The sequence below is a fragment of the Pseudophryne corroboree genome, chromosome 3 (assembly GCF_028390025.1).
Source record: "Pseudophryne corroboree isolate aPseCor3 chromosome 3, aPseCor3.hap2, whole genome shotgun sequence".
NCBI lineage: Eukaryota > Metazoa > Chordata > Amphibia > Anura > Myobatrachidae > Pseudophryne > Pseudophryne corroboree.
This window is the reverse complement of record NC_086446.1, coordinates 275826418-275851734: the sequence shown is the minus strand read 5'-3', so window position 1 is coordinate 275851734 and position 25317 is coordinate 275826418. Positions and strand designations below refer to the sequence as shown.

At 44.0% G+C, this 25317-nt stretch overlaps 1 pseudogene; it reads left to right on the top strand.

The window, feature by feature from the left end:
- The first annotated feature begins 23418 nt into the window (after positions 1-23418).
- On the top strand, positions 23419-23537 carry LOC134896807 (5S ribosomal RNA; annotated as a pseudogene).
- The last annotated feature ends 1780 nt before the right edge of the window (positions 23538-25317 follow it).

Genomic DNA, 25317 nt, shown 5'->3' with positions numbered 1-25317 from the left:
AGGTATACAATGTAGATGGATGGATAGTATAGCATTATATTACTTATGGACGACGACTGACGACACAGAGGTAGGTACAGCCGTGGCCTACCGTACTGCTATATATATATAATATACTGTATAATATAATAACGGACCTGGTGGACACTGTCAGCAGACTGCTAAACTAGTATGAAGAAAAGAAAAAGCCACCACAGGTATACAATGTAGATGGATGGATAGTATAGTATTATATTACTTATGGAGGATGAGTGACGATACAGAGGTAGGTACAGCCGTGGCCTACCGTACTGCTATATATATATATAATATACTGTATAATAACGGACCTGGTGGACATTGTCAGCAGACTGCTAAACTAGTATGAAGAAAAAAAAAGCCACCACAGGTATACAATGTAGATGGATGGATAGTATAGTATTATATTACTTATGGACGACGAGTGACGACACAGAGGTAGGTACAGCCGTGGCCTACCGTACTGCTATATATATATAATATACTGTATAATATAATAACGGACCTGGTGGACACTGTCAGCAGACTGCTAAACTAGTATGAAGGAAAAAAAGCCACCACAGGTATACAATGTAGATGGATGGATAGTATAGTATTATATTACTTATGGAGGACGAGTGACGACACAGAGGTAGGTACAGCCGTGGCCTACCGTACTGCTATATATATATATAATATACTGTATAATATAATAACGGACCTGGTGGACACTGTCAGCAGACTGCTAAACTAGTATGAAGAAAAAAAAAGCCACCACAGGTATACAATGTAGATGGATGGATAGTATAGTATTATATTACTTATGGAGGACGAGTGACGACACAGAGGTAGGTACAGCCGTGGCCTACCAAACTGCTATATATATATATATATATATAATATACTGTATAATAATAACGGACCTGGTGGACACTGTCAGCAGACTGCTAAACTAGTATGAAGAAAAAAAAAGCCACCACAGGTATACAATGTAGATGGATGGATAGTATAGTATTATATTACTTATGGAGGACGAGTGACGACACAGAGGTAGGTACAGCCGTGGCCTACCGTACTGCTATATATATATATAATATATTGTATAATAATAACGGACCTGGTGGACACTGTCAGCAGACTGCTAAACTAGTATGAAGAAAAAAAAAGCGACCACAGGTATACAATGTAGATGGATGGATAGTATAGTATTATATTACTTATGGACGATGACTGACGACACAGAGGTAGGTACAGCCGTGGCCTACCGTACTGCTATATATATATAATATACTGTATAATATAATAACGGACCTGGTGGACACTGTCAGCAGACTGCTAAACTAGTATGAAGAAAAAAAAAGCCACCACAGGTATACAATGTAGATGGATGGATAGTATAGTATTATATTACTTATCAGAATCAGGATCAGAATCAGAATCAGCTTTATTGGCCAGGTATACTTACGTATACTAGGAATTTGTCTTCGGTTTGCTATACAACAGCCAAGTAGGTAACAGGTAAGCAGGTGTGTGTGTGTGTGTGGGGGGGCAAGTAAAGTTACACAGATAGGTATACCGTAGGGACACAAGTGAGTCACATGTACGTCTAGTCAGTCAATGTTCAGGAGTTCAGCAGGCGGACAGCTTGGGGAAAGAAACTTTTGAGGCTTCTGGTGGATCTGGCGGGGACAGCCCTGTAACGCCTGCCTGAAGGAAGCAAGTTAAACATGCTGTGGCCGGGGTGTAGCTGGTCTTTTACTATCTTCATTGCCCGCTTTTTAGCTCTGGACAAGTACAGGTCCTGGACTGAGGGAAGTTCGGCCCCGATGATCTTCTCTGCGGTTCTGACCACCTTTTGGAGCCTGCATATGTCCCTCGCACTGGCGGAGCTGTACCATACGAGTATCGAGGAGCACAGTACCGACTCCACAATCGCGGAGTAGAAGAGGAGCAGGAGCTTCTGTGGGATGTTGAACTTCCTTAGTTGCCTGAGGAAGAACAACCTCTGCTGCGCTTTCCCAACAGTGGCGTCAGTGTTGGACCCCCATTTAAGGTCCCTGGAGATTGTGGTCCCTAGAAACTTGAAGGAGTCCACTAGCGATACCACACTGTCAGCAATCGTTATGGAGGACGAGTGACGACACAGAGATAGGTACAGCCGTGGCCTACCGTACTGCTATATATATATATAATATACTGTATAATAATAACGGACCTGGTGGACACTGTCAGCAGACTGCTAAACTAGTATGAAGAAAAAAAAGCCACCACAGGTATACAATGTAGATGGATGGATAGTATAGTATTATATTACTTATGGACGACGACTGACAACACAGAGGTAGGTACAGCCGTGGCCTACCGTACTGCTATATATATATAATATACTGTATAATATAATAACGGACCTGGTGGACACTGTCAGCAGACTGCTAAACTAGTATGAAGAAAAGAAAAAGCCACCACAGGTATACAATGTAGATGGATGGATAGTATAGTATTATATTACTTATGGAGGATGAGTGACGACACAGAGGTAGGTACAGCCGTGGCCTACCGTACTGCTATATATATATATATATAATATACTGTATAATAATAACGGACCTGGTGGACACTGTCAGCAGACTGCTAAACTAGTATGAAGAAAAAAAAAGCCACCACAGGTATACAATGTAGATGGATGGATAGTATAGTATTATATTACTTATGGACGACGAGTGACGACACAGAGGTAGGTACAGCCGTGGCCTACCGTACTGCTATATATATATAATATACTGTATAATATAATAACGGACCTGGTGGACACTGTCAGCAGACTGCTAAACTAGTATGAAGAAAAAAAAAGCCACCACAGGTATACAATGTAGATGGATGGATAGTATAGTATTATATTACCTATGGAGGACGAGTGACGACACAGAGGTAGGTACAGCCGTGGCCTACTGTACTACTATATATATATATAATATACTGTATAATAATAACGGACCTGGTGGACACTGTCAGCAGACTGCTAAACTAGTATGAAGAAAAAAAAAGCCACCACAGGTATACAATGTAGATGGATGGATAGTATAGTATTATATTACTTATGGACGACGACTGACGACACAGAGGTAGGTACAGCCGTGGCCTACCGTACTGCTATATATATATATATATATATATAATATACTGTATAATAATAACGGACCTGGTGGACACTGTCAGCAGACTGCTAAACTAGTATGAAGAAAAAAAAAGCCACCACAGGAGTGTTTTTCAGGCAGACAAACGTATACTGGACTGGTGGTCACTGTCAGCAAAACTGTGCACTGTACTCCTGCTATAACTGCTCCCCAGTCCCCACAATTAGGCAGTGTGAGCAGTGCACTCAGCACAGATATATCATGCAGCAGTGCAGCACACTGAGCACAGATATGGTGGAGCGTTTTTTTCAGGCAGAGAAACAACGGATTAAACTCACTGGTGGTATTATAATCAAAACCCTGCACTGTACTCCCTAACAGCTGCTCCCCGTCCCCAATCCTCCCCACAATTATAACTAAGTCACTCTTTTCTACTATAACGGAGAGGACGCCAGCCACGTCCTCTCCCTATCAATCTCAATGCACGTGTGAAAATGGCGGCGACGCGCGGCTGCTTATATAGAATCCGAATCTCACGAGAATCCGACAGCGGGATGATGACGTTCGGGCGCGCTCGGGTTAGCCGAGCCATACGGGAGAATCCGAGTATGGCTCGAACCCGTGTAAAAAGGCTGAAGTTCGGGGGGGTTCGGTTTCCGAGAAACCGAACCCGCTCATCACTAATTACTATATATTTTTAGCCTTGCATCCAGATAAAAAAATAAATAAAAAAAAGGGTCTGTCATGTGGCCTCGCCGCTAGTGTCATGTAGCCACTCCCACTAGCAGCATGTTGCCATGCCCCCTCAGAACACATGGCCACGCCCATTTTTCGGCACTCAGTACACTAAGAAAATATTTCTACTTGCACCACTGGTCGTCCCCACCTCCTCTCTTCCCTCCCCTCTTGCAGCAGTCTTCAGCACCGCCCCTCCCCTGAGTCCCCCCTCATCAATGGTGGATTGAGGACCAGGTAGGGTGAAAGGGCATATTAGTGTGTGTGTAAAGTGGCATGTTACAGTGTGCTGGGGTCGGGGGGGGGGGGATAAACTGGTACGTTACTGTGTGTTGGCGTGGGGGGATAAAGTGGTATGTTACTTTTTGGAGGGGGGATAAACTGGTATGTTACTGTGTGCTGGGGTGGGGGATAAAGTGGTATGTTACTGTGTGTTGGGGTGGGGGGGGATAAAATGGTATGTTACTGTGTACTGGGGTGGGGGGGATAAACTGGTATGTTACTGTGTACTGGGGTGGGGAGATAAACTGGTATGTTACTGTGTGTTGGGGTGGGGGGTAAAGTGGCATGTTACTGTGGGGGGGATAAACTGGCATGTTACTGTGTGATGGGGTGGGGGATAAAGTGGTATGTTACTGTGTGCTGGGGTGGGGGGGATAAAGTGGTATGTTACTGTGTGCTGGGGTGGGGGGATAACTGGTATGTTACTGTGTGCTGGGGTGGGGGGGATACATTGGTACGTTACTGTGTGTTGGGGTGGGGGGATAAAGTGGCATGTTACTGTGTGTTGGGGTGGGGGGATAAAGTGGCATGTTACTGTGTGCTGGGGTGGGGGGATAAACTGGTATGTTACTGTGTGTTGGGGTGGGGGGATAAACTGGTATGTTACTGTGTACTGGGGTGGGGAGGATAAACTGGTATGTTACTGTGGGGTGGGGGTGATAAAGTGATATATTACTGTGTGCTGGTTGGGGGGATAAAGTGGTATGTTACTGTGTGCTGGGGTGGGGGGGATAAATTGGTATGTTACTGTGTGCTGGGGTGGGGGGGATAAACTGGTATGTTACTGTGTGCTGGGGTGGGGGATAAAGTGGTACGTTACTGTGGGGTGGGGGGGATAAAGTGGTATGTTACTGTGTGCTGGGGTGGGGGGGATAAACTAGTATGTTACTGTGTGTTGGAGTGGGGGGTAAAATGGTATGTTACTGTGTACTGGGGTGGGGGGATAAACTGGTATGTTGTTGTGTACTGGGGTGGGGAGGGGATAAACTGGTATGTTACTATGTGTTGGGGTGGTGGGGATAAAGTGGCATGTTACTGTGGGGGATAAACTGGCATGTTACTGTGTGATGGGGTGGGGTATAAAGTGGTATGTTACTGTGTGCTAGGGTGGGGGGGATAAAGTAGTATGTTACTGTGTGGTATGTTACTGTGTACTGGGGTGGGGGGGATAAATTGGTATGTTACTGTCTGTTGGGGTGGGATAAAGTGGCATGTTACTGTTTGTTGCGGTGGGGGGGATAAAGTGGCATATTACTGTGCCAGGGCCGTAACTAGGATTTTTGGCACCCGGTGCAAGGCAGTAATTTAGCATCCCCCACCATGCACACAAACACTTTGGAACCATGGAAAAAACACAGTAATAAACAGTTGGCAAAGTGACAACCAGCACCGTCAGGGTGCATCCAGCACACATTCCCTAGGAAAATGGATAGGAACAAAAAAAAAAAACATACACATCAGATACAGTATTGTGGGGGACTGGCCAACTGCTGTGGGACTACAAAGCCCAGTATGCCAGTCAGGACCTAGGGCTAATTAAAGAGGAGGAGTACCAACTTTCTGGGGAGGGGGACATACAATGTGGGTTATCCTGGCTGCAGAGAGGCGTCCCTAGGACTGTCTGGTGTTATATACCTGATATAAGCCATGCAATTACTGTATCACACATACTGGGGAGGAGGACTCCAACTGGCCAACTGCTGTAGGACTAAAGCCCTGCATGCAAGTTGGGACCTAGGATCACACTTTGGGAGGCAGCAGCTGTCCTGGCGCATAGAGACCTCACCTCAGTGCCCAGACTAATTATCGGCTGCTGCTGCTTCCTCTCACCCTGACCTCCTCTGGTGGAGCTGCCATGCAGGAAGAGGGAGGCCCTGAGGACTGAGGAGTGGGGACCTGCAGCGAGGGTTCTGGGACCTGGCAGTAGATATCCCCCTTAGGGTCCTGTCCTCCTCGGGTGGAGTTGCGTGTGGGAAGGGGGAGGCGCTGGGGAACAGGCCTGGGGGCAGACATCTCTTACATAGGCACAGCGCTTGGGAAATAAAAGGGGGCAGCTGGAGAGTCGTTGGTCACCACCCCTGCCCCATTCATTAGCATTCTAGTTGCTGGGGAGTGGAGAGTTTCACTGGTGGTGAAGGGCAGCGGGTACCTGCAGTCAGGGTTCTTGGACCTGGAAAAAGGTAGCCCGTTAGAGCTGAGAGGAAGGAGGGGAGGCAGAGTACCCATCTCTGTACCCTCTCAGATTCTTCACCTGGGGCACATGCCCCCTTTGTCCGCCCTAGTTACGGCCATGTTACTGTGTGTTGGGGTGGGAGGGATTAAATGGCGTGTTACTTTGTGTTGGGGTGGGGGTGGGGGGTAAAGTGGCATGTTACTGTGTTTTGGGGTGGGGGGGATAAAGTGGCATGTTACTGTGTGTTGGGGTGGGGGGGATAAAGTGGCATGTTACTGTGTGCTGGGGTGGGGGGATAAACTGGTATGTTACTGTGTGTTGGGGTGGGTGGGATAAAGTGGTATGTTACTGTGGTGTGGGGGGATAAATTGGTATGTTACTGTGTGTTGGGGTGGGGGGGATAAACTGGTATGTTACTGTGTGCTGGGGTGGATAAAGTGGCATATAATGTGTGCTGGGTAGTGGCGGTAGTGTAGTGTGTGCAGGCGGTGGGCTGCAGGGTAGCTGTGGTGTAGCGTGTGGGGAGGGGGGATTAATTGCTTAATTAATCATTGTGGGGAGGTAGATGAAAGAAAATCCATTATAAGTCATGTCTCGCTCAGGCTTATCAGGGCTAATTGAATAGCCTCCCGGAGACACAATTACCCACAATCAATGACCGTGGGTAATAGGATACCTTCATAAATTGTATAAAGGTCACTAGGAGTGACAGATTTTACTTATGGACTACAGGACTGCATCCTCCCAGTAAAATCTGCCACCCGCAGGGACTGCCTAGCAGTGGCAGTGACTTACTGTTTTCTTTTCATGGGAAAGTGTTTTCTCTTCATGGGACTGTAAGGCCGGACTTGTTATGTTCCTATTTTTTTCCACTGCCTGCCACCCGCTGCCTCTCCACAGCCGTCGCCTCTCTCTCCTGTCACCCAATCACTCTCATCCTCTCCTCATCACCTCTCTCTCCTGTCACTCTCTCCCTGTCACCAACCCTCCCCGTCACCTCTCTCTCTTGTCACCCTCTCCCTGTCACCCACCCCTCTCCACATCACCTCTCTCTCCTGTCGAACTATCCCTGTCACCCACTGATTCTCCCCCTTTCCCCATCACCTCTCTCTCCTATCACCAACTGATGCTCACCCTCTCCCCGTCATTCTCTTTTTTCACCCTCTGCTTGTCACCCTCTACCTCTCATTGTCACCTTCCGCCTCTCACTGTTGCCCACTGCCTCTCCCTAGCTTAACTCTGTGGCCGTCTCCCACTATCTCTCACTGTAGTTACCCTCTCCCTGTCACTCACTGACATTTCTGTTACCCACTTACTCTCACCCTCTACCCATCACCCTTTCTCTCCTGCTATCCTCTCTCTGTCACCCACTGACTCTCAACCTTTCCCTGTCACCCTCTCACTCTTTTTACATTTCAATCTATGAAACATTGTAAAGAGACATGTCAAAAAGACAAACAGATGTGTCCTTGCTCAGCTTAAAGGTTAATCATGGCAAATGACACTTGTTTGCCATGAAAAGCTTTCCGTGGGTATGCGTAGGTGTGCATGCACCCGCGATCCATATGATCGCATGGTGTGTGCACTCTCATGAACCGATTGCAGCTAGTCGCAAGCGCGATGTGGCTGCTTGTGGGTAGGATGAGAGCGGAGTAGGAGGGCGCAAAATTTAGAGTTTGCAGGAGGGCGCCGAACACCCTAGCACCGGCCCTGGCAATGTGGCTTGCACCAATAGGTTGCAAAGTGAGTTCTCTGCATAATGGGGGCAACTACCATTATATTGGGACTTGTTAAACAGTTTTTAATGGAATAGCTCTATTAAGTTGGTATGTAATCAATTTAAACTGCTTTCGGAGTATAAACTAACTTCTTACTCTGCAACCTTCTTAAGAACAACCTATATAAATACATTCCATCTCCCTTTCAGTATTCAGCCTTTTCATATGCTACACCTATACAGTTCATTCTCCCCATTCATTAACAAGGTTAAACATATATAAATTCATTACCTGAGATTTATTATTTGTTCTCCGTTTCCCAGGAAACAAGAAAACATCTCTTGTTGGAGAGTAAATGCAGACAAACTACTGTATGTAACCGCTAAATACTGTACAATAGGTTATGGTACATTAGTGTAATACTCTCAGCGCATTCGTATTGATTTATACAGTAGTTGATAAAAACTTTATAAATGTGATATTTCTCATAAATCTTTTATTGTCCTCAAATATTACAGGTATAGAATTTAGATTAGAGATAAAAATGAAATATTCTATTTTGCTAAAGACATACAGTATAATACCGGTATACATCATTAAAAAAACATTTAACATATAAAAGTCATGTGCGGGAATACGTAGGTAAAAATAATTCAGCGCTAATAACTAGTTAGATATGTATTAAGAAATTTATTAATTGAGAACATACATCATTAGTTCCTTATATATTGACACATATTTTACTGTTGCAACAGATAATAATGATAAAAATCATTAAACGGTGTTACCAGTTCACTGTGGTGAGTCCTCCAATCGGTTAGCACTCCGTAAAAAATGGGGATTCTCTCACTTGTTTGGTTGTCCCGTGCTGGAATTAATGTTGAAAAAGCTGCGCCAGCAGTGAAACGTGTTGGTGATAAGACTGGGACCCCCAAACTGCAAGACTTGCCGGTAATCCACCTATTGGGAACGGTGATCCCTATGGAATAACTTCAGGGAAGACAATCACATTAGGACCTGCCATGGTTCAATTCCGACATTAATTCCAGCACGGGACAACCAAACAAGTGAGAGAATCCCCATTTTTTACGGAGTGCAAACCGATTGGAGGACTCACCACAGTGAACTGGTAACACCGTTTATCTATTTTCCCAGGATAAGGCCTCTTGCTACATACCCAGCATTTCAAGAATTTTTTCTATAAATAAGCAGTGTTGATCTTGGCCCTATTTTTTGAATTTTTAACTTTTGGCTTTGGTACCATTATTGATTTTTATCATTATTATCTGTTGCAACAGTAAAATATGTGTCAATATATAAGGAACTAATGATGTATGTTCTCAATTAATAAATTTCTTAATACATATCTAACTAGTTATTAGCGCTGAATTATTTTTACCTACTTATTCTTAATAAAGGGTCTAACTAGCCCTTCCTATTCAGCAGCTTGAGGATCTACAACACCTGTCAGCGCCATCTCTACCTTGGTAGTCCAATTTCCACATGTGCGGGAATACACCTCTCTGAGTTTTACTTCCCTTCTCAGAACGGTAAACCAGATTAAGTGTATTTATCAGTGACGTGCGGTGGGGTGAGGCCGGTGAGGCAGAGCCCTTCCTGTCATACTATCGTTCGAGCCAGAGTTTTGACTGTATAAAGTATATGAAAAAAACAAAGAATCTATTCTTTGTATTATTCTAATCATTTTTATAGCCAAAACTCTGGAGTAAAAAGTCTATGGCAGGGGAGGCAGTGCCTTACCTGTGTATCTTTTCCGCACACCTCTGATAAAAACTCAGCAAATTTCTAGGAGTTTATACTGCTGCACCTGCGTATAATGCTCAGATGTACCCTGTGGTTCATACATTGCCTGTAAATCTGGCTCTGGTGCTAGCCAGTGCCTCCTGAGCTATTTAGCTCACCACACGTCCCTGGTATTTATATCCAGTTTTTATAGAGTTTTAGTTCAATTATAGTTATGGGTAGACACTTATTGGTGCTTTATTCACCTAGTTAACTAATTATTGTCTTGGGGGGGTTTGCGGAGAAGCAAGAAGACTGTTTGTATCTCTCTGGGGCACACTTTTGTTCCAATTGTGTGAATATATTGTATTAAGCGGTAAGTATAGGTTACACAGTGGATGTAAATTTAATTTAAAACTTGCAAAATACAGAGAAAGTGCTACACCTGCGCTACCTTGCACCTGAGCAGCTTAGAAACACTAGTGGGGCTCGCCCCTGGAAACCCACAAAAAACAGTGAGACAACAAAAGATAGTGTTCTTAGCACTGTGCTTGAAAACTCCCCAATGATCATATATTTCTCGAGTGCCTCACCCGTAGGCACTGAAAGGTTTCTTTATACACTCAGATAGAATCAATGCTGCCAGCCCGTCACCGGAAATGCACTTACATTAATATTCACTCTCGAGTTCCCATATAGGTATCTTTCAGTAAGGATCCAGGTGCTTCCACACTGTTTTGATGTCCAAAATTTTTTTAATAAACACGTAAAACACTGGTAGATTTTCACCATACATGTAGACCCATAAGCAGTACAGAGTGAAATGCCCCGCTGAATCCGGCTGCAGACACAGACTGGATGGAATGATAGCAGGAGCTCCAATGTCTCTGACTCTTCGGATCTCCCTCTGGTCTGGTCAGTAGCGGCAGAAGCTATCCTGCCGATCAGGTGAAGAAGCTCCTCCCAGCAAAACGTGCATCACTTCCGGTCCGGCGCCACCCTTCCGGGTTCTCCATGACGGGGCTCCAGCAGGATGACTCCTCTCTCCAGTGCGGTCAGCACAGAACATCGCTCCCTAGCTGCTCCCAGCAGACCTCCACACAGGACCATCCTCCCCGGCGCCCACTTACTACACACAGCAGCAGCGGGGACCCGCACACTTCACACTGTGTTAGCACACAGGAAGAACAGAACACAGGGCTTCATAGGGCATATGAACACCTGCAACTTCTGGTATTGTATGAACAGATATTCAGTTGTATATTTATGCCCACCAGCGATCCCACCAGCAACCGGCACTGCCCAGACTATCTAATTAATAATATATCTATTGAAACCTTGGCACTATAACAGTATTTGGAATAACATACTGGTATGGATCCCTGCAGCGTCTGGGGATATATTCTGAACCTTGCTTACAACAATATGCTGTCTTGGAAGCTATATTGATATGTGATAACAACACTGTATTGTGTGTTACCTACACCTCCATACTAATAGCATTCAGACGCTCTATGTACGTATGTATATGTATATGTATATACATATACATATATTTTTCTTGTTGTAAGACTTAGAGAGCATTGAGCTATAGCTAAAAAAATTTACACCGTGCTACCTTTGACACTACATACTGGTGGTCATTCCGAGTTGATCGCTCGCTGCCGATTTTCGCAGTGCAGCGATCAAGTGAAAAAACTGCAAAAATGCACATGCGCATGGTATGCAACGCGCATACGCTAAGTACTGACAATGCTAAATTCCTTTGTCGTATAAACAACCCTTTATGAAGGCTAAGAACACTGTACGCTGCTTACTTAAGGAGTACCGTAAGGGTACGCTATTTGCGTAACGATCGCTCAGCCGTAGGCGAGACGCTCAAGCGTCACGTTCGCTCACGGCCCAGTGATCACAGGACAACACGTTATTGGTTATGACTAGAGTAATGATTCGCTATGGCGTAGCGGACGCTCGAGACCACGAAGAGATCACCAGCGGCGCAGACGCTCACAACGCTATACCTTTATGTCTAAACCTTATACCAATGAAATGCACAGAATACCTTAATGTGAGTACAGGGTGTAAGTGCAACCTTGTGTAACCTGACTAACTACAAAGCTGCTTGAGCGTCACCGACGCTCAAGTGAACACTTAACACTATAGGAAATACACAGATACTGGTTTAGGGTCCAAAGCCTATTAACTGTATTATATCTAATATACTTGTAAAAGGGGATAACAGTACAAATGATACACTACAATATAACAGAGACTTCCTAACCAAAATACAATACTATCTAATACAATACAATACTAGTCTAGGGGAGATGTGAGAGAAAAGAGAAAGGAGAGAGAGAGAGAGAGAGAGAAATGGAGAGAGATGAGAGAAATTGGCTCACAGTAAGACAATGATTATGGAGAGAAACTTACGCACAAGGGGAAACGATCGTATGCGCCTGGACATCCAGCACCCGATTTTCAGCAATGAGAACCGTTGAAGAGTGAGAGCTGGATGTGGTCGGCCTGCCTATTTATGCCCCACACACAATGCAATCCTACAGTCCCTACAATCCCATTGTCCATTGGACGTCGGAATTCGGCCCTGCATCATAACAAAAGGTCATAGGTTGATTCATACAGGTGGGCTGTGACGATTTCAAACAGCTCAGGTGGGTGGGGAACTAGGTTTCCCGCCGCATACCTGAGTATGAGTAAATAGTAGAAATGGACATAAACTTCTTATGTCCATAACTATTCGCACGAGCGATTAATACGCTCCAAACCAACACCGGAATATTGCTATTTAAATACTCTTCCGATGGGTACCAAACACTACTGCATGACTCCTGTTAGACCCTTCCTACGATACAAAGAGGGATTCCTCAGCTCAGGGACATTCTATATTAACCAAACTTTCAGAAACTATCAAAGGGATCATGATCTACAAACTACATTAATTGTGAAAATATGTAACGAATGAGTCGCACGCTACGACTACATAAACTCTACCGTAAATACGCATACCGTGCGCCCGCGGGTGCACGCTATTGCGGGTATGCGCCTTCACGGGAGAGCGTACGCATGCGCAGCGCGGACCAGTGTGCGGTGCAAATATGGCAGTGTGTATGGGGATATTTTTCTGACTTTGACAGTCCACCCTTTGGCAGTCAATAATAACTGCCACTTCCTGAAAACATTTCAAAAGGAGAAAAATATATGTCAGTGGTTAATTCATTTCCATGGTTGGGTGAGGGAGGAGAGAGGAGTAGGTGTGAAGAGGGTATGACCTAGTGAGAAAGCAGAAGCATGTGTGTATGAGTCCATGTTTGGAGGGTCATGTATCATCGTGCCGTACGTGTGGTAAATCAAGCTTCGAGGTATTGCGAAGTATACATTTGAATTCCTTCTTATCCCGTACTAAGGGCCTGTGGATGGGCTGTCAAACTCTACCGAGCTCATTTCGGCTTTCAGTTGTAACAAAATGGGGATGCACATTTTAGTTGATGATACATGAATGGGGGAGGTATGTGGTTGCTGATATCTGTGCCTGTATTCCCTATCGTCTATGTGTGTCATTTACCTGAGGGTTGTAGAGATGAAGATGAAGAACACTTATGGAAAATGCAATGATATTCTATGTCAGGGAAATGTACATCTGTCGTTGAAGTTGTGTTCGGTATCTGTTGAGAGTCGTCTTCTTTGCGCTGTATTGCTCCTTGGGCATGAGCAAATAGCTTTGTCAGAGCCATCGGATTTACAAAAAATGTTGGGCTAGCGTGAGTTTAAAAATACTAGGGAAACTGGGGATCCATGGCAAAGTTCATCAAGTGTCCATATCATAGGTTGTCAAAACTTCATCTTTGGTGCTTGTCTGTTGTCTGTATAGCGTCTCGTCAACTTCCTCGTCCAAGGGGGTCTTTGTATCTTGGAGAAAAGCAGAAAAACAGGTGAAAGAAACGGACCGTATAATCGCATTTTCATCACATCATGGTTTCTATCATTGGGTCATAAATCAAATCCAGGTTAATTACAGTTTCCTCACTCCTCAAACTCATCACTCTTGTACTTTGTTTGCACCTCATTAAAGCCTGCCCGCATCTAAATATCAATCCAATAAATATAACAACACCTAAGATACATAGTAGAAACTTTCCAACATCCATTATGACTCCTTGAGCCCAGTCTCCTAAACCGGAGAACCAATTTCGCGGGTTCAACCATGACACCCAACCAGTCAGCTCATTACCTACAGCAGCAAGGGTGAGATTGTGTTTTCGACGAAATTCCCACTTCAATTGGAGAATATCGTCCATCTTTTGGTCTATGACCTCTACCGGATCCTCGGTGCTATTTGTGATATACGTGCAACACTTTATGCCGTACTGTGTTGCCAATGTAACACAATATCCGCCTGTTACTGCTGTAAGATAATTAAGAACCATCCTATGCTGAACTAGTTCTGTTTTGTAAGCTTGAAGTTCTCTTCCAGTGTATCTAAACGTGTCATCATACATTTCAGTGATATTATCTAACAAATTGGCGAGTGCGGAAATGTATTTATAGTTCATCACTCCTCGAGCGGTGCGAGTGAAATCTAACGCTACCAGAACCTGAATCCCGGTGGATTCATGGATAAGATCAGAGGCCGGATGCTCTAACCTTTCTGACAGTTGTCTTTTAACTCGGTGCTCGTAATGAGTGTGAGTATAAGGAGCTTGGGCACCACGGTGTATGTCCTTCATTTTGTCATGTGTAACAGTCATCACTTCAGGCAATACTTTTCCAATATAACACAATCCTTCAGAGTTTGGGGCAAGCCACTTGTACGCCTTTCTCCCGCATATGAAATATGCGTCATCGGGGAGAACATAAGGGACGGAGAAGGACATGACCATGTTACAAACCTTCCAGGTGAAATCTCCTGACCCTAATTCTTCCATCTGCTTAATGCACGTATCAGTTTGTACGATATGTGCACAGTATCCTGGTGATACCTCTCCAACTCTAGTAATCCTATTTCCTAAGGTATATCGATACCGGAAAGATTTTCCTCTACTGGCTATGTGGCGTACAAGCTCTGTATCTGTAGGCATTCTATCTGCTCTGTGTGAAAAGGTCATGGTAAGGTTGCTCCATGACACTTCCCAATTTCCCGGCTTACGGGGATTGGAGATATTAAAACATAAGAGGGACCTATCCACATGGTATTGGTGGAGCTTCAAACTAGGAGGGCTGGAGATGTTAAACCTCCGGTCCACCGGTCTCCCACCACTTAGCTCAAGTACCTCCCCTAACGTTAAAGGAAATGGTACTAGCCCTGATTTGCTATGACCCTGAGGTACTTGAGAGCATACCCAACAATCTGTTTGGTTTAACACGTTACCCACTAAAGAGTGATAGTCACTCAATGGATGCCGGTCCATATGGATATTAAGACTGGATTGGCATTTCTTTATGCATCCATCTTCAACCATTGTCACAGAGCCTACAGATACAGTTTTTCTTTTTGAACTAACAATCCTTCAAAGAAAATGTTTACAGATAACATGGTTGTTAGATCGTGCCCGGTACTCGCCTTTGCTTGGTGATTGGGTTGCTATTGGAAATTTACACCTCCGTCTCAGTCATCAGGACCTTTCTGGATCCTTTCTCGACCTCACTGGTACTCTCACCGAAACAGACTGCTCTGGTCAACATCATGGTTAACGGGAAAATCCATATCACAGTCTCTTGGGGCAAGTCCATCTTACAGGAGGAGAAAAGAAGAAATTTGTAAAGGGGGCATAAGAAAACAGTTTGAGGGGGGAGAGAACTTGTTACGATAATAAGTTCTCTCGTCTTGTTGTTCTTCTTGTTCTGCTGTCCTCTCAAAGGTGCTATCTCTCAGTCTTCCAAACGAACATTCTGGTGATGCAATATTCCTTCCCAACCGACGATCTTTCTGTAAGGAGCAAAAATCTGGCATTACCATTGGTCCAACTGAGGGGTGACATAGCATCTTTAAACCATGGAAACATGAGTGAGAAGAGAGAGAAATCACAAAAAAAACAAAAGAGATAGAGAACAATTCATGTGCATATATACATTACATAACTCGACAATAACCATCAATAAGAAAAGAGAAACAAAGCATTTTTAAACATTGTCAACATTAAGAAAACATTGTTAGCATTAGAAAAACATTGTCAGATTATCAGGCTGTCATAGCTACGTGTCTAATGGTCTCCTTGAGCAGTCCCTCCCCACCAGCACCTGCATTACTCCACTGTCTGTATCTGGCCAGAAATACATTGTGGCGGAGGTCATGCTGGGGTTTGGTAGACTTCTGCAAGGACCAAGTGGGTATGCAATGTGTGAATTCTTACCACTACTCGTCAGAGATGGGGATAGAGAGAGAGAGAGAAAAAAAAAACATTTTTTTCGCAAATACATTTACAACTTTTTACCTGGTCATTCCGGTGTCTTCAGTGAATGACCTCCCACTTTATTAACCGTTACCTCAGGCTTACCATCAGTCCTAATGATCACCTTTCCTGACTATATATTATGGGTGTGGCCCAAAATTCTTCCTATATGAACCCTGATTATAATGGTGTGTGTTGTAATTTTGCTCATTTCTTGGTCTAGGGGGTCTAACTTTATGTGGGTTATTACAGTTGTTGGCATAATGCCCTTCTCTTCTACAATGGTAACAGATCCTTGGCTTTCTCCAAGTGTCAGTGAACTGGGGTCTTGGCTGATTTGATGCCTCCTCAAACGCTCGGATGCTCATCATCATCAACCGTTTCCCCTGTTCTTCCCTGATTCCTTGGATTTCATGATTATGGTGTTGTCTTTCTCTTGATCTACAATCTCTTGCAAAGTGTCCCTTTTTATGACAATTGTAACAGACTTCCATATCTGGATTTCTCGCAGGGGTGTGGGGCTTTTGTTGGGGTGGTCTTGTGGTTAGGGCCTGTATATTTGCTGCCATTAACTTATCTCTTAGTGACTCTCTGTATCTGGTGATACTCTGATCATGATTAATGACGGCCTCTCTTAGTGCGGTCACCGAGATATCTCTCCAGTTTGGGTTGGTGGTCTGTACCTTTGTTTTTAATTCATCCTTTAAACCATTCATTAATACCTTAACCGCTATTCCTTTATGTTGTGCATTTGTCTTGATGTCTGCGATCCCAGTGTTTCTAGCCATTATTTGCAGTGCTCGATTGAAATAATTAGAAACATTTTCCCTTTCGTTTTGCCTTATGGAGAAAATGTCATTCCACTTGACAGCGGCTGGGAAATATATTCCTAACTGTCGGTTAATCTGCCTAATACATTCCTGATTGTGTTCCTCCATACAAGGTACCTCCGTGTCTAGTTTACAATCAGCAATGAATTTTGCAGGGTCAACACTGGAGGGCAAACATGCCCTCAGCACTGTCCGCCACTCTTGGTTGGTGGGTCCTGTGGCGTTTCCTAGTTCTTTAATAAACCTTTGACATTTGGCTAGATTTTTCCTAGGATCAGGAAATTCAGACATAATTGATCTCAATTCGGTCCGGGACCAGAGACAGTGCATTGCACTGTCCTTGACGGGAATGATTCCCTGATCGTCAGTCTTCCCATTGGGGACTGAGATCACCCTGGCCAGATCGAACTCAGTTACATCATCTTGTGTTGGTCTTACAATATGGGGTACATTTGTTTGTGCGTGATATAAAACATTGTACGTACCTGTGGACACGACCTCACCTGACCCTCCGTTAGGGGGTTTAATTATTGCCTTTACCAATTTGGTCGCGTCCACCTGGATGGCTTTTGTGATGGTTGCTGGAAGAGGTGCTGACATCGTTCTGGGCTCACTTTCTTGTTTGTATTCCTGAGGGAAGTTTGACATGGGGTGCAACTTGCATAGGTTAATAGTTGTACATTCAACAGTATTACAATAATCATTGTTACATTTATTACACTTATTCTTATAATCTTTATTACAGTTGCTAAGAGCGTTTTTATTGTTCCACCTTGTGCTTTTCTCCGCAACCACAATCCTCCCTGCTGCCATATCTCTCCCCTCAAGATAAGAGTCAGAAAAGTCAATTGAATCTCTTTGTAATTCACCTTCCTGTTGCCATAACTGCAAATAATCATAATGTTTACTTCGTCTTTTTGTTGGTTCAATGAGACATATCCTCCTCCGTAAATTTTGTAACACTTTTGGGCTAAAGCTGCCTATATTTGGGAACTTCTCCCCATCATGTACAGTCATTCTCTCCCATTCATCACATAAAACTTCAGCGTGATTTCCATATTTCTCACACATCACATATCGTGCCGACCCGACTGGCCGGTTCCCTAAATCAACCCGAACCGAGGTTGATCGCCCCCTACCTGAACAACTGGCCCCCATAATCTGCAGGTGTTGCTTACTACTCCTTTGATCTTTATATCAAGGTTTTCAGCGAACCCTTACAAACAAACCAAGATGTCCTGGGCAGGCTGGCGGTGGCGGTTTACCAAGTACCCCACTCACTTCTCGCCCACGTTGGCCAGTACTGCAATCACTGTAACCAGAGCTGCTGTACCCAACTCAGGGCCCCTGTGAACCTGTGTTTACTGGAACATATGAGGGTTACCCGCAGGACACTTACTCTTTCCAGTAAAGGTGGGGTTGTTAGATAGTTCCTGAGTGACCAGCGAACTTCCCTTTAAAAATAAAAAATTACACAAATCACGTCAGAATGTACAAATAGCGTTTGTGACCACTTTACTCTAATGGTATTAGGTCAGATTACTAACTACTGCACACAATTACGTGCGGTCCAATCGTTCAGTACATAAGCACTACTTGTCATGTACTGAAAGATCAATGGAATCGATGTTTCCGGCCGCGATTCCTTCAGCAAGAGCTTGTATGGCCTATATGGGTTCTGCACCAACACCCCAGGCGTTGTGCCTCTTGTACCTTTATAGCGGACCTCTTTGTCTATCTTACCTGTTACCTTATGACCTCCTGGTCTGTTATGTTAATGACCTCCTGGTCTGTTACCTTATGCTGTTACCTTATGACCTCCTGGTCTGTTACCTTATGGTCCGCTATACTCTAATGCTCAAATATTATTTAACCAGGGATGCCTCCCTAGCCACCGTATATGTCACTTACACGTGTGTCCCTTGACGAGTACCCGACTTTCCTTTTGGTTCAACCTCTAAGTTATATAAACTTATGTGATAAAAACACACTCACTCAACACATGTACACTTTGTTTCTATATCTATTTCTGCGCAGAAATTTTTTTTTCAGCCCAGCAGTGTTACCAATTTGGAGCAGGATCTGTTAGACTAAATTTCAGATTTTTCCAAAAATAGATTTGCGTTATTTACCGCGTCGCGTTATTTACCGCTGTGCGTTACTTATCGCCTTTGCGCTAATTATCGCTTTGCGCTAATTCAACTTTTCGTGACTTGAGCTACGTGGGCGTAACCGGACGCTACGTTGCGTAACGTACGCTGCGTGCGTCTGCCTTTGGATTGCGTACGCAAGTCTTTTGTTAGGGACACGTGTACGCAAAACAAAGATCCACCGTAACACAATTTCTATTTTTATCAATGTAGATGATCCCTGATCATCTACCGCACACCACACTGACTGCCTTATCTCCCAGACAAGCCGTGTGTTGGTCTATACTTTAACTATTACCTCTACTATGAAATAACAGCAAATCTCTTTTAGCACTTTCTATCAACTATAAAAATTGGCAAACAGGAATAGTGATATACGAAATTGAAAAAGAAATGCAGATATATATGTATGCGTGCGTGTATACGCAAGACAGAAGAGAAATAAAACAGTTTTAAAAGACACAAGCGTTTTGTTCTTACTTCCGGTTCCCGGATTCCTTCAGCACTCTTTATCTAAGCGAAGCAGACGCTTATCCCGTCAGCACTGCGAGACAACCTCCCACCCTTTGCTGGGGGATAATGTCTGCTGATCTACCTAGTGCAGATATGAGAAGGACAGGACGAGTCCCCCAATTGACAATGCTAAATTCCTTTGTCGTATAAACAACCCTTTATGAAGTCTAAGAACACTGTACGCTGCTTACTTAAGGAGTACCGTAAGGGTACGCTATTTGCGTAACGATCGCTCAGCCGTAGGCGAGACGCTCAAGCGTCACGTTCGCTCACGGCCCAGTGATCACAGGACAACACGTTATTGGTTATGACTAGAGTAATGATTCGCTATGGCGTAGCGGACGCTCGAGACCACGAAGAGATCACCAGCGGCGCAGACGCTCACAACGCTATACCTTTATGTCTAAACCTTATACCAATGAAATGCACAGAATACCTTAATGTGAGTACAGGGTGTAAGTGCAACCTTGTGTAACCTGACTAACTACAAAGCTGCTTGAGCGTCACCGACGCTCAAGTGAACACTTAACACTATAGGAAATACACAGATACTGGTTTAGGGTCCAAAGCCTATTAACTGTATTATATCTAATATACTTGTAAAAGGGGATAACAGTACAAATGATACACTACAATATAACAGAGACTTCCTAACCAAAATACAATACTATCTAATACAATACAATACTAGTCTAGGGGAGATGTGAGAGAAAAGAGAAAGGAGAGAGAGAGAGAGAGAGAGAGAAATGGAGAGAGATGAGAGAAATTGGCTCACAGTAAGACAATGATTACGGAGAGAAACTTACGCACAAGGGGAAACGATCGCATGCGCCTGGACATCCAGCACCCGATTTTCAGCAATGAGAACCGTTGAAGAGTGAGAGCTGGATGTGGTCGGCCTGCCTATTTATGCCCCACACACAATGCAATCCTACAGTCCCTACAATCCCATTGTCCATTGGACGTCGGAATTCGGCCCTGCATCATAACAAAAGGTCATAGGTTGATTCATACAGGTGGGCTGTGACGATTTCAAACAGCTCAGGTGGGGTGGGGAACTAGGTTTCCCGCCGCATACCTGAGTATGAGTAAATAGTAGAAATGGACATAAACTTCTTATGTCCATAACTATTCGCACGAGCGATTAATACGCTCCAAACCAACACCGGAATATTGCTATTTAAATACTCTTCCGATGGGTACCAAACACTACTGCATGACTCCTGTTAGACCCTTCCTACGATACAAAGAGGGATTCCTCAGCTCAGGGACATTCTATATTAACCAAACTTTCAGAAACTATCAAAGGGATCATGATCTACAAACTACATTAATTGTGAAAATATGTAACGAATGAGTCGCACGCTACGACTACATAAACTCTACCGTAAATACGCATACCGTGCGCCCGCGGGTGCACGCTATTGCGGGTATGCGCCTTCACGGGAGAGCGTACGCATGCGCAGCGCGGACCAGTGTGCGGTGCAAATATGGCAGTGTGTATGGGGATATTTTTCTGACTTTGACAGTACTTTCACACAAAACTTTGTAGATTTACACAAGCTCGAGCGACATTTTTTCATCGCTCGAGTGATCGTAGTGTGATTGACAGGAAGTGGGTGTTTCTGGGCGGAAACTGGCCGTTTTCAGGGAGTGTGCTAAAAAAACACAGGCGTGCCAGGAATAAACACAGGAATGGCTGAAGAAACGGGGGAGTGGCTGGCCGAACGCAGGGCGTGTTTGTGACATCAAACCAGGAACTAAACGGACTGAGGTGATCGCAGGCTAGGAGTAGGTCTGGAGCTACTCAGAAACTGCAGGGAATTATTTAGTAGCAGTTCTGCTAATCTTTCGTTCGCTATTCTGCTAAACTAAGATACACTCCCAGAGGGCGGCGGCCTAGCGTTTGCAATGCTGCTAAAAGCAGCTAGCGAGCTAACAACTCGGAATGAGGGCCATTATTCAGTGTTTAACTACAAATGACACAATACACACCTGCTTTTTACTATGTATGAATTTAGTGTCATTTGTAGATTGATGCATATCAATATACCCCATGGTAACCATTTTTGAGTACTTCCTTCTGTCAGCAAACATTATTCTGGCTGACACTTATCCATAATCCATTTTTGAACAAATCTGAACATTATTCAGGGTTACACTATTGTTCTTCTTGATGTGGTTTAAATAATTAATGTACTAATGTACTTATACTGAATAATAGGCACCTGCTTGGACTTACCAGGTTTATATTTATTATTGTGAGCAATTAGATCAAATATGTGGATCTCTTGAGAAGAGTATTATAGGCTATGAAGGAATTACATTTATTCCTTGGTTACCTAGTGACATTTGCCTACATAGCTCCAGATTCTTATGTTACATTTCTCACCCCTAGTGCACTCTCTCATACACAATTAAGGATTGTCCTCTGCAGTGCCGTAACTAGAAATTTTAGAGCTGTGTGCAAGAAACAGCATCGGCGCCCCCCCCCCTTCCCTTATATAGAAAACAGGGCCAGTGCACGCCTCAGGCGCATGCCAAAAATATAGGAGCATGGCCACAGAGCTCCCTTTTACACATTAAGCAGGCAGAGTCCCCTTTTTATACATTAAGCATGCAGGGTCCCCTTTTTACACATTGGGGAGCAGATTCCCCTTTTTACACATTAGGTAGCAGGGTCTCCTTTTTTCACATTGAGCAGGTAGTCTCATTTTACACATTAGGAAGCAGAGACCCCCTTTTTACATGAATGAGAGAGTGAGAGTGAGTGTGTGTGTGTGTGTGTGTGTGTGTGTGTGTGTGTGTGTGTGTGTGAAGAGTGTGTGTATAAGAGAGTGTGTATACTTAACTGTGACCAGCTGGCAGGCCTCTCTTCTTCTCCTTCCTGCCTGAGTCCTCCTCCTCCTCCCCCAGCTCTCAGCTCCTCACAGTGCACTCTATCCCGAGTTGCAAGGGATGGCGATCCGGCATCCAGAGGTGAACATTTATTTCCCGGGAGCAAGAGCTGCTGCTCCTCCATCCTCTCTCCCCCGCGGTCGCTCCCCCGGCATGATGCAGTTGCTCCCGGCACTGACAAGTCTGGGACTTCCAGGGGGAAGGAAAGGGAGCCATCGCCGCGACTATGTCTGAGGACAGCCCTCTGCTGCTGCTGATCAGTGCAGAGGCTGGGATGCTGTGGAATGAAGCCGTGGAGACCAGAGGGGCAGCGAAGTTTGGATGCTGAGGAGTTGATAGTGGTGAGTGGGGTGCTGTCAGATTAGACTGCGCTAGCCGGATGATTGCAGCGGCAGTGCCACAGACGATCACCCTGATTGCCCACCGCTGCCCGCATACTGAGCCAGCGCTCCTGAGTCCCCTGCAGCAACGGAAGCAGGAGACGGGCGCTGGCGGGAGTGAGTCGGACTGGAGATAGCGGCCATGTGGGTGAGGGGTGTGCTGCCAGATGGTGCGCCCTCTGTGCATTTGCACTTTGGGAAAGGCACCATTGGCACACACCTAGTTACGGTCCTGGTCCTCTGCAATTCGTATTATAGCAACAGAGGCTCCCTAGTGGACAGCAGAAGTGCAATACTTACCTCTTTTCCTAATCCTGAATTGTCAGGTCTAATACTTACCTTACTTTTTGAACACCTGGTTCCAATACTTACCTTATCTTTCCAATACTCCTCTTCATTTCATAACACTCTCTCATCCAATTTGGCTAGTCCTGCACGCAAACCATTATTCCTTACCTACTATCTATAGTCATACAGCACTGGACATGCCCGATCTCATCTGATCTTGGAAGCCAAGCAGTGCTGGGCTTGGTCAGTACCAGAAAGGAAGACCTTTTGGGAATACCAAGTACTGTAGTATCAAGGGATAGTGCAATCTATTCCCATACCCAGGAAAGCAGAAGTGTCCTTACTTTCTTCATAACCAGATTATCTGGGTGCAAACACTCTCTCATTGCCCATTCGATGGTAAACAGATGGGCAAAAGCAGAAGTGACTGGTTCTCCAGTACTCTCCTATACTCTTTTGAATAGAAGTGGAGCACAACCTAAGCACACATTTTTACCACTTCTCCAACTATGGATATTATACGGGTGCCAAATGTTAACTCAACTGGTTACCCTGTAGGAGTTTGGAGTCATCAAGCCTGTTTTCTGTTCCTCTCTTATGAGCATACATACAAATCTCATAAGATGATTGAGGGAACAGAAAAATAGAAATTTTCTCTCTGATATTCGTCATATATTTGTACTCACCTCAGATACAGTAGGTGTGCACAGAAGCACTAGACCACCTAACTGATCACGAGTGAGTAATATATTTAATAATATTTTAATATTTTCACTGAAATAATATTTTCACTAAAGTTTTTTGTTATCGTCTGTTTAAAGAAAATAATGTCTTACTTGAATGAATAAAAGTTACGTTTTAAATTAAATTTACATCCACTGTGTTTACTTACCACTTAATACAATATATTCAAACAATTGGATCAAAAGTTTGCCCCAGAGAGACACAAACAGTATTCTTGCTTCTCTGCAGAAACTCCCAAATTAGTTAGTTCTGAACTAATTTCTGGGAGCACCACCAACCAAAGACTACTGCAAAAACCCTTGAGGCAGAGCCAGTAGCTAGATGTTGGTTATTATAGATATTTTCTCAACAATTTGATTTGTACCACAAATTTACAATCCGATCCAGTGCAGATTCCAAACCCCAAACCCCCTATAACTAATTACTGTCCCAAATTCCTCCAATGTTTGGTGTAGTATAAAGAATTCCATACCTTTTTAGTAGTGTTTTTTTCAAGCTGATGCAATATTAAATGAGGAGTCTTCCGGCAGAAAGTTCACACAAAAAAAGTCTAGAACGTGTGGTATCCTCCTTATCAACATGTTTCACCTCAATGGGCTTCCTCAGGATAGTGGTGTGGATAGTGGAGTGGAGTACAGTAGCTTGTCTGCATTTGTACTGTTACACTGTAATGCACAAATCGCTAATAATATTTCCAATGACCAGTATCAGCTACCTATATGACATCTGGTTTTTTTTGGTTTGTTAATTTTTATTTTATTTTTTTGCAATATATGTTTTCAAAATCAGATACAAGATAGCATAAAACAGTACACCAAAATGTGGAATAAAAGCCACACAACATAGGCTAGTCATAATAATAAATATAAACCATAACAGCAAAAATATATTTAGTACAACAGAAACTAAATATTAGGAGCATAAATATTAGGAGCATAAATATTAGGCGCAACAGAGGTAAAATACAGCACATAAAAGAATGGTGGGAATGGAGGGGAGGAAAGAAGGGAGCTGAGTTGGAAGCCCAACAGTGCATTTAAGTAGAACATTAGGGTTGGTCATCAGCAAAAGCAGCTATAAGAACCCTATCAGGAGGAGGTTTCTGGGCTCAGACAGCTATCATTAGGTAGGGCTGTGAAGACTTACATTCCAGCTATGGGTGCCAAGTAGGAAAACTTCTGATTCCTTTCCGGCCTCACACGGAGGATCTCCATAGACATATACAAGAATATTCGGCAAACCATTCCTTAAGTGGGTGGAGGAGGGGGGGAGTAGACCACCAGCAAACTGGGATTACGGCTTTCACTGCACTATCGAGAAACTTTAAC